This window comes from Grampus griseus (assembly GCF_964374135.1).
Source record: "Grampus griseus genome assembly, chromosome: 3".
Taxonomy (NCBI): domain Eukaryota; kingdom Metazoa; phylum Chordata; class Mammalia; order Artiodactyla; family Delphinidae; genus Grampus; species Grampus griseus.
In genome coordinates this window covers 118336290-118347855 of record NC_139019.1, presented here as the reverse complement: position 1 = coordinate 118347855, position 11566 = coordinate 118336290, and positions in this window count along the sequence as shown.

Genomic DNA, 11566 nt, shown 5'->3' with positions numbered 1-11566 from the left:
GGTCACCGTCCAAGAAGGCACAAAAGATGTCCTTGCTCATTGTGGTCTTGTCTGCTCCTTGGCCCGACCTTGTGGCCTGTCCCATTCCTGCATGATGGCGTCTCCCTTCACTGACAAGATAAGTAACTGACGCTTGGAGGTGGTTTTTTTTTTTTCGTTGGCTCAGTCCCAGATGCTGTACCAGGCTTTAAGTCTTGGGTGTCCTGATAGGTGGGGACATGGGTCAGGCCTGCCCCTGGTTTTACTTTTTTTCTATTGCTTAGACTCGCCCAAATACTCTTGAGGAAATGGGAGCTAAACAAATGGGAGCTTGTTTTTTAAAATACAGCGTCCAGAGAAAAAGTTCCACATGTGCCTCCACTGTCTGTCTGTCTTTGACCGGCCCTGTTCCTCTTTGTTCCCAGTTATGAAATGACTTAGGTGGCTTAGCATGTAGTGAATGGTTCCTTTTTGCCAGGCACTGAACACACTCGGCTGAAAACCATTGTTAGTTACCTCTTAGAGATGCAGAAATTGAGGGTCAGAGGAGGTGTTACATGCCTGCTAGTTACATGGTTGAAGGGTAGACGGGAAAATGGAAAGTTGAAGGTTTAGCAACCTAATTTGGGGAAGAAGCACAGGATGGAATAAAAAGACTACCCAGTGATAGAATTTGAAAAAAAAAAAGAGGGAAGAAGAAGAATTTCAACCCTCTCCACACCCATAACCACACACCTCCTATGAGGGCACAACAAGCCTGACGCACATTCGACAGAAGAGTGGCGGCAAGCTGTGGGGAGGTCCCGACTCTGACGGCAGACAACCAGAACCCCTTGGGCAACTTTGTCATCAGGCCAGGAGGCCCCCAGCCCCTCCTGCAGCTCCCCAGCTGGCCCCTGCACCCTGCTGAATCTGCACCTTGAAATGAGCTCAACTTCCCAAAGTTGGCTTGTGAGCTCATCGAATGCACCCCGGCAGACAGCTCCGTGATGGAGGTGTGTGCCAGATGAAAGCTGAGAGGACATTTTTAAGAGTCTTAAGTTTATTCTTCGGAACTTTAATAAAACAATATGTCCATGGCCTGGGGCAGGTATAATTTTCATAATTTATGGGTCTCTGAGACAGGAAGAGAGCTCAGGGTTTTATTGTGTTTTGCACGATAAACGGCATTCCAATTGTCTACATGATGTTCCTTAAGGACTGTTGTCTGGCAGGAACACAGGCCTTCTGGAGCCCACCTGGGCCTCAAGGCCTGAGGCAAGGGATAATTATGAATACATCTGTATCTTTTAAGCAGGAGATGATTGAAAAACTCCCTAGTTTCCTTCTGTCATTAGAAGACACTTCCTATGCCGACACCTATGTTAACATTTAACTGTTGCGAGGGTTGGAACCCTCCCTGCTCCCTTCCTCCCCCACCTTCTTTCTCCCTTGGGTCTGGCCTCTTTCTTTCCTGTACCTGAAGAGACTATGCAACCAGCCTCCTGACTGACTCCACTCCCGTTGGACGTGGTGAGGGAGGGAGTGGCTTCGGACGCTGAACAGAAAATCCACCAGTGACAAAGCAAGAGAAGAGCTTCAGGTGATTCTCTATTGGAGTCAGTAGTTGGAATACCTGCAGTATTCTAGAAAGCCTTCACAGAGTAACAGAGGTCAAGTGGCCTTAGGAAACCATTACAAAAGCTACTGCGTCTGAGCAAAGACACTGCATTAGCATTTCCAGTCTTGAAAACAATCAAATTAGGTTGATATAATCAGTCTCATTTTATAGAGGAGAACCCCCCCCAGGCTCAGAGAGGGTAAGTCACTCACCCAAGGCCACACAGCTGATAAGTGGTGGACCTTCCTCCACAGCCTGTGTACTGCATGCTAAAGTCCTATTCTAACTTTCAGACCCGATCCAAAGATCACCTCCCCTGGGATGCCCCCTAGTGCTTATGTAGAAGTCAGTATAGTAGGTGATCTTTAAACAAGAATACGTAGACTGATTGGGATGGGACTGGAACCTGGGTATAAGCACCGCTTCACAGCGCCCCATAGGAAACATTGCGGCCTCATCCTCAAACTGATCTCAGGAAGGATGCTGCGTTACCACATGACATTGTAACAACCCTCCCTACTTTGCTCTTGGCCAGCCTTCCTCACTTCCTCTGCAATTAAAAGAGGAATTGCTTCCCCAGACCTGTGGAATTATTTGGGCTGTGGTGGCCAGAGACAAGAAGCTTAACAGGGGAGAGGGGGAGCTTAGCCCAGCTAATTCAGAAGTGTAGTCTGGTGGCTTGTGGGTGTGTGGGGCGGCAGAACTGCTCCGGGAGAGACGCACACACGGGGTTTAAGGGAGAAGGTCCCCCTCTGGGCTTCCAGGGGCAAAGTACAAAGAGGGCACAGACCAGGGCCACAGCAGCCCGGGTGGAGTGGAAGGCAGCAGGGCTAGGGTCTGGGGACCTCCATGTTTACAAGCTGAGTTCCTCCCACCCCCCCAGGCTACTGCTTGACCAGTTTCCAGGCAATGCTCCAGCCAGCCCTGGATTACCAAGGCTCTCTGAGGTGCCGGATCTAATCGGATTAAAGAACTAGTGTCCATCCAGACGGAGCCGTTTCCCAGAGAGGGGGCACAGCCAGGGCCTTGGGCCTCGCTGGGAAGTGACTGCCACTTCCGCAGGCCTGTCCTCTTAGGGCCATGTGCTGGGAAGAGCAACTGAGCCTTATGGTCCCAATGCCCAGGGCCCTGCTCTGCCACCTTCTCTAGTGTGACCTCGGGAGGGTCACTGCCCTTCTAACAGCAGTTGGAGGATTCGACAATGGCTGTGTGCAGCACTGATAAACGTTGTTACCAATATCTCAGAGGTGAAAACATGTCTCATAGGACGGCGGAGAATAGAAGAACTCAGTCTCCTTTCCTCTTAGCCTCAGTTTCTCCGTCTTTAGCCTGGAAGTGTGGACCATGTAGGCAGGAGACCACAGACTACAGCCCACAGTGTTTTCAAAAACTGTTGGTTGTTCTTTGAAAATGAAGAGGTTTCCAAGCCCAGAGCTAAAACTTCTCATGAAAAATAAAAAGCGCTGGCAGGGGACTTCCCTGGTGGCGCAGTGGTTAAGAATCTGCCTGCCAATGCAGAGGACATGGGTTCAAGCCCTGGTCGGGGAAGATCCCACATGCCTCGGAGCAACTAAGCCCGTGCGCCACAACTACTGAGCCTGCGCTCTAGAGCTCTTGAGCCACAACTACTGAGGCTGTGTGCCACAACTATTGAAGACCGCGCACCTAGAGCCGTGCTCTGCACGCAACAAGAGAAGCCACCGTGTGAGAAGCCCGCGCACCACAACGAAGAGTAGCCCCCGCTCGCCGCAACTAGAGAAAGCCCACGCACGGCAACAAAGACCCAACACAGCCAAAAAAAGTAAATAATAAATTAATTAATTTTAAAAAAAGCGCTGGCTGCTCTGGGCTCCCCATTGCAGCAAATGGTCAGAGTTGAAAGGCAACTAACGGGCTTTTGCTAACAGGGCAGGGTCCCCTCACTCTCACATAGTATCCCTCCCACCCCAGTTCACTGCCCGATTCCCCTGGGCTGAGCGCCAGCTGGCATTGATCATGGTGTTTGTACCTTGATGTCCCTTAGCCCAGTCTGCTTCTCTTTTTTACATCATCAGCCTGCTCTCTGCTCCTGACACCAGCTGGTGTCAAGTCTGACTGGTCTCCTTGGGCAGTTAAACCCAAAACAAGATGTCCCAACCCCCATCTAGAGGGCTTCCTAAGGATGCCCACCCTGTAGGCATGTCACTCAGGCACAGGTGCCAGAATCATAATCCCAGAGAGGACATCTGAGGTCATGGAAGCCGGTGCTTCTTAGCCTAGGATTTGGGGGTAGGGGGGCGGGGTAGAAGGAGCCCTTTGACACTGTAGATAAATTTCTGTGTGTTTGTGCTTTTTTTTTTTTTTTTTTTTTGCGGTACGCTGGCCTCTCACTATTGTGGCCTCTCCCGTTGTGGAGCACAGGCTCCAGACGCGCAGGCTCAGTGGCCATGGCTCACGGGCCCAGCCGCTCCGCGGCATGTGGGATCTTCCCGGACCAGGGCACGAACCCGCGTCCCCTGCGTCGGCAGGCGGACTCTCAACCACTGCGCCACCAGGGAAGCCCCTGTTTGTGCTTTTTGTCTGAGAGACACTTTCCAGATTCTCAGAGGGGTATGTGACCCATCAAAATGTGAAGAATCACTGGTCCAATCCACTCACCTCCATCATATGGACGGGGAGGTGAGGCCCTGAAAGCAGCTTGTCCAAGTCACGCAATGGGTTGGTTGCAACGCCAAGAAGAGGAGCCAGGCTTTCTGTCTCTCTAGGAAACTGTGGTTTTCAAGCACTTGTGAGCCAATCTAGTGTCTCCTACCAAAAATTCCCCAAAAGTGACATCAACAGTAATGATGCTACCAGCACCCCCTCCCCCCTCAGCCTCGCCCCGGTCCTCTCTGATCTTCACTGGTCTCCTTCCTGCCCTCCTGCAACACGTTGTGATGACCTGTTCACACCTGTCTGTTCACAGCCTGTCTGTTCCCCCCTAGAGATGAGCCCTTGTTCTGAGGCTTCTTGTTCATGATTTCAGGGCTGCCTGGCCTTTGTCACGGCGCACACAGAAGCTTTCCACTGCGGTAAACCCGCAGGTCACTTGCCAGTGACGGGCAGCACTCCAGGGTCTGGGCCTCTGTCCTCTCCCAGCCACACCCACTGGCCTGAGCATGGGGATCAGTATTTCCATATACACCACGCCCCTTGGGAAGTTTCCAGCACAGCATCTGGCACGTGAGTGGCAGTCAATAAATATTTGTTAAATGTGTTAATTAATTAATGATATACGGAGAAGAGAGTCAAAGGGGAAGGGACAATGGCCTCAGGCTTTATTTCTGTTCCTAAAGCTAGCCATGTGAGAGGATGTTGGGTTTCCACCACGTAATCAGAATGATGTAAACAATAGGACCAGCTTCTACCTCGTGTGATTAGCACTTGAGTATTTAAAGCCTGGTGCCAACCGAGTGCTTTTGATCCATTATTTCCTTTCATCCTCGCTCGGCGGCTGTACCCATTTTACAGATGAAGAAACCGAGGCTCTAGAAGGTGAAGTCATATGCCCAAGGTCACACAAGCCTGACTACAGAGCCTCTGCTTTCCTACCTGTGATCCCACCCCTGGACACTGGGAAGAGGCAAAGCAAGGTGTCTGGCCAGCCAATTATGGGGATGGCTGATGTGTGGGAAGAGGCCTGAGCCCTGGCTACAGAGGAGGAAGACCTGGCTGCATTGCTGCAGAAGCACTCGTGGAATGCAAAGATCTTGGGGGCCAGTAGTATGCAGACCTGAATCTGGCAAATTCCCAGCCCTCTGCTCCCTTCACCACTTGCCTGTCACAGAACATCCCCAAGGAGGAAAAAAGGAAGTCAGTTTAGGAACATATGTTATTTGGTTCTCCTGGCCCTCCTAGAAGAGGTGTGGTTACCAGAAGCATTAATTAAGGGTCAGTACTGAATATTCACCACTCAGACCAGGCCAACATGAGAGCTATTACCGATCAGCTTCAGGGAAAAAAATCAGGGTGGTATTTAATTTTTAAAAATAATTTAAGAAGTCAAATTATAACAGGAATGTTGCAAAAAAGAAAACAACAGGGAAAAAAAAAACCCACTCCCCACCATATTCCCAGCCTCAGTTTAACATTTTGCTATATACCATTCGTTCATTTAACAAATAGTGAGCGTCTACTATGTGCTAGGGACTGTCCTTCCACCTTTAAAGCCATACATGGGATCACACTGCACAAAACTGTTCCTGCAAAATGCTTTTTTCACGCAACAACACACCTGGACTTTCTTCCATACCTCCGCCACTCCACTTTCTCCCTTTGAATAGCTGGTGCTGCGTGTTATTTTGTTTTATGCCTCATAGGCTCCTCTTCCCACCCCCCCCTTTGATATGCTCTGCTCTCCACACCGAGCCACCAACCTCAGCTAAACCACACTAGACACACCCTCTGCTCACCCTGCCCAAGGAGATTATTGGTCAAAAACAGGAGCCTCGGGGCTTCCCTGGTGGCGCAGTGGTTGAGAGTCCGCCTGCCGATGCAGGGGACACGGGTTCGTGCCCCGGTCCGGGAGGATCCCACATGCCGCGGAGCGGCTGGGCCCGTGAGCCATGGCCGCTGAGCCTGCGCGTCCGGAGCCTGCGCTGAGCCTGCGCGTCCGGAGCCTCTCCGCAACGGGAGAGGCCACAGCAGTGAGAGGCCCGCGTACCGCAAAAAAAACCCCCCAAAAAACAGGAGCCTCGCTGGGCCGTGACTGTGTGTGTGATGGGGCAAGGTGGGTGGCAGGGCTGCACACAGGGCAGCCCACTGGGGCCATCACTGGGGGACACAGGAAAGTCCTCTCTCCCCAGAACTGCCAAGTGAAACATCTCCAACATAGGGCAAAATCCTAGGTAGTGCAGCATTCACCTTAAAGATGACCATGAAAATAAACAGGAGGGAACAGGAGGGAAGGTGAAAGGCAGTTGTCTTTAAGACACACAGCTTTCACTGGGCTGGCAGCTCCAGGTCTGCACTACTTAGAGATGTGTATTCCACAGTGACCATTGTTTATTTATCCAATCCTTTATTGTCACTGCCCTTAAAACGCTCCAGCTCCTCCCTCCTCTTGAGTGTAAGCTGGATTTAGCGATTTGCTTCCAAAGAATAGAGCATGGAAGGGGAAAATCAGTAACTGCAGTGGAGAGCTTTGGCTGATGCCATCTTGACCAAGTGATCCAGGTTAAACATCACCAGGAAAGTCACGCTGATGTCATATATTCCCTGAAATCATGTGACGAGAAGGCATGTCACCTCTCCTATTCTTCCCCAAATTCACAGCCTCTGTTGAAGCATGAGAAAACAGCAGACAGACTCACATTGAGGGAGATTCTACAAAATACCTGATCAGTACTCTTCAAAATGTCAAGGCCATGAAAAAGAAGGAAAGAGTGGGAAATTGTCACATACTAAGAAAGACAGAAGACATGCTACATGGTGGAAAAACTCATGAAATCTGAGTAAAGTGTGTATAGTATTATACCAATGTTAATTTCTTAATTTTATGGTTATATAAGATGTTAACATTAGGGGAAGCTGGGTGAAGAATATAGGGAATTCTCTGTACTATCTTTGTAACTCTTCCGTCAATCTAAAATTATTTCAAAATAAAAAGTTTTTTCTCAAAATAGAGTTGCCGTATATCCAGCAATCCCACTCCTGCGCATATATCCCAACAAAAACATAATTCAAAAAGATACATACGCTCCTATGTTCATAGCAGCAGTATTCACAATAGCCAAGACATGGAAACAACCTGTCCATTGGCAGAAGAATGGATAAAGAAAATGTGGTATGTATATACCATGTAATACTCCTCAGCCATAAAAGAGAATGAAATAATGCCATTTGCAGCAACACGGATGGACCTAGAGATTATCATACTAAGTGAAGTAAGCCAGAAAAAGACAAATACCATATGATATCACTTATATGTGGAATCTAAAATATGACACAAACGAACTTATCTACAAAACAGAAACAGACTCACAGACATAGAGAGCAGACTTGTGGTTGCCAAGGGGGAAGGAGGGGAGCGGGGGGATGGATTGAGAGTTTGGGATTAGCAGATGCAAACTATTATATTTAGAGTGGATAAACAACAAGGTCCTATTGTATAGCACAGGGAACTGTATTCAATATTCTGTGATAAACTGTAATGGAAAGGAACATGAAAAAGAATATATATATATATATATATATATATATATATATATATATATATATACACAGCTGAATCACTTTCCTGTACAGCAGAAATTGCCACAACATTGTAAATCAATTATACTTCAATAAAATAATTTTTTAAAATGTTTACAAAAGGTTTTTAATATATCTTTTTAAATTTTCAGTTTCTTGCCACTGAATTTAGAATGAAAATCAAGCTCCTTACTAAAGCCCACAAGACCCTGCCTAATCTGGCCTTCCCACCCTCATCTTGTTGACCCTCTGCCCCCAACTCCAAGAAGCCCCTTCCTGCTTCTGAGCCCTTGCACTGCCTCTTGCTCCTGCTAAAATATTCTTCCACTCCTTTATGCATGGCTCACTTCTCTCATCTCTCAGTTGAAATGTCACCTCCTCAGAGAGAACTTCCCGGGCTGTCTCTTGTCCTCCTGGTCTTTCCCTTCACTGTGCTTATTTTAATTTGCCATGATATACCTAGGTGTTCATTTACTTATTTGCTGTCTCCCCCCATCAAGGGCAGTTTTATTCACTGCTATATCTGCAGGTCTAGACAATACTTGGAATACTGGTTATCAAAAACTTTTTCCTTTTTATAAAGGAACTCATCCCCCATTGATGGACATTTAAGTTGCTTCCAAATTTTTTTTTTTGTGGTACGCGGGCCTCTCACTGTTGTGGCCTCTCCCATTGCGGAGCACAGGCTCTGGACGCGCAGGCCCAGCAGCCATGGCTCACAGGCCCAGCCGCTCCGCGGCATGTGGGATCTTCCCAGACCGGGGCACAAACTCATGTCCCCTGCATCGGCAGGCGGACTCTCAACCACTGCGCCACCAGGGAAGCCCCAGTTGCTTCCAAATTTTTGCTCTCATAGCTAATATGGCAGACACCTTGGTTGATATCCATCCCGTTTTTGTTTGCGGCGCAAAATTTCTTCCAAGGGTTCAGCCCTTTGCCATATAGTTCAGGCAAAAGTAACTATTCACAGCTGCAGGGATAAGCCCTAAGGAGTGGAATCAAATTATGTTGACCAGTCTCTTTGCTAGTGATTGGTTCATGTATGGACATGTGATGCAGCAATGACCAATAGAATGTGAGGGGAAATCTGCTGGAGGCTTCTGGGAAAAGTTTCTTCATTCTTCTTCTTCTTATTTTTTATAAATTTATTTATTTATTTAGGCTGTGTTGGGTCTTCGTTTCTGTGTGAGGGCTTTCTCTAGTTGCGGCGAGCGGGGGCCACTCTTCATCGCGGTGCGTGGGCCTCTCATTGTCGCGGCCTCTCGTGTTGCGGAACACAAGCTCCAGACGCGCAGGCTCAGTAGCTGTGGCTCACGGGCCCAGTTGCTCCACGGCATGTGGGATCTTCCCAGACCAGGGCTTGAACCCGTGTCCCCTACATTGGTAGGCAGATTCTCAACCACTGCGCCACCAGGGAAGCCCTCTTCATTCTTAAAATGACAAACCAAGAAGAAAGGAACACATTGTAGTGTCTTATGACACTGGAACAGCAGTCTTCTTAGTACCATAAATGGAGGTGGTCTGAGGATAAAGGCTAGAAGTTGGATAACAGGGAGAAAACAGGGAAAGAACCTGGGTCCTTTTTGACATCACTGAGCTGCCTAGTTAGCCAATCCTGAAGTCATTCTACCTGGAGACTTCTTTTATCTATCTGAATAAATCTTTTGTATAATTTAAGCCAGTTTGAGGTTGCAGTCAAAGGCATCCTCACTGATGGAGCTGGTAGATTTTCTACTTCTTTACAAGGCTGGTGTTTAGAAATATCATAGGCTTGGGAGGGGCCGTAAGACGTCATCTTGACTATAATCTCAACTGTGTAAGTACAAGAAGTCACCATTTTCAATCCTTTCTGAGATTTTCCTTGGAACAAATGCCACAAAGTCATGTCTTAAGTGGGCCAGTGGCTGTTTTGTAGAGCCGTGTCCATCCAGCTCTGTACAGTCGTCTGCAGCATTCAGAGTTTAGCTATTAGGCTGCCCACAGGTAGTGGCTATTTCTACCCTCAGGTAAAGAAATGTAGGAGGAGTTCAAGGGTTTTTCAAAGTGTATCCTATTTGTTTCTTTAACATCCCCCCAAATCTTCCAAAGTCGATTACATGGTTTGTTGTCTCTATAATCAAAATGATGTTTTCCTTGCAATTCCAGGAAGGAGGGGGGAAGTCAGATCTTAAATAAGTCCCGAATTAGAAACAGTCTTTTCTCCCTCCACCCCGCTAAAGCTACACAGCCCGACAAGTCTTTCTCCTGCGGACTTTCAGACTGGCACACTGCCAAAAATGTGAGCAAGAATTCGGCCCATTGTTACTTTAAATATCCTGTGTCACAGGCCATCTAGGAACGTCTAAGTATGGGAATTTTCCTTCTGAGGTCTGGGATGTAGATATAAATAACTCGTTTGTTCGATTCTGTCTCCATCCTCCCTCTCCTAGCTTCAGTGGCCATGAATAAGCCAGGCTTGTAAATAACCATCGCCAGCCCACTCAGTGGGTGAGGCCGGGAGCGTAATGCATTGGGTGCCTTTTCCCCTTACTCTCTAACAATCATTTCTGCTTGCCCGGCGAGCTGGGGAGTCGCTATTTCCAAGGCTGCCCCAAACTCCTCTTGAAAATGCAGCCTGGGAGATGGTGGTTCAGGTTGACCTATCCTGGCCTTTCAACCCTCCTGAAAGTTTGAAGAGCTCCTATTTCTGTTAGGTTGAATAAGAAGAGAGTTTTATTCCTGTCCTCACCACTTCCTTCCAAAAAAGGATCTCTGGAGTTAGCCTTTCACTTACATCTGTCACAGATGAACTTAGAGGCAGTTCGTACCCGCCTCTCCCCTTCCAGCTCTAACTTCCCCCAGTAGCTCTGGCCTTGGGGTTATAAAAAAAAACCAAACAGGCCTTCAGGCAGCCCCTGGCCTGAGACCCAAGGGGCTCCCCACTTCTCTCCTCGGGCAGGGCTCAGAGAGGCAGAGTGTGCGTGGGGGGTGACCGCAGGGTGTGACCCCCAGCCCACGCATCCAGACACCCTCTTGGCCTGCCCCGCCTCAACTTCCTCACTCCTCCTCTCTCCCTGCTTAGAAGCCTGTTGGAGTGGTGGACCTGAGATCCCCATGTTCTCACGGAATAGCATTTGTCATCTGTCAGCACCATGTCGCAGCACAGAGTGTAAACCTCAGAGGACCTGGGTTCCAATTCCGGCTGGACCACGTACTGGCTGTGGCAACAGACAAGTCATCAAGTCTCCCTGAGCCTACATTCCCCCATCTAAAAAGTGGGCACAATAATGACTATCTCATGTGGACTCTCACAGCAAGCGCAGCTCCAACAGGGGGGTGGGAGGAGGTGCCTGCTGACCGGCCCTGCTCCAGGACTCTGCCGGACCCGGCGGGGACCGAGGGCTGCACACGTGCAGACACAGGCCTGGGCTCCGGGGTCAGTCACCCGCAACACCATCACAGTGCTCACAGTGAAGGACAGACAAGGCCCACGTCAGAGAGAGATGGTCAAGGTCTACTCAGAGAGTGGGAAGTGCTTCAGGGAAAAGAAATCGGGGGACCTAGTGGAGAATGACCCAGGGAGTGGTCAGGGAAGGCCTCTCTGAGGGAGGCATGTTTTGAGCTGAAACCCAGTGAGAAATTGAGGTCTGAGCCTCAGGATAAAGAAATGGTCTTTCCCTCGCAGGCTTTCCCAGGACCCGGGTCCTTATACACACACACACACACACACACACACACACACACACACGCACGCACGCACGCACGCACGCACGCACACACACACGAGAAGTCAAAGAA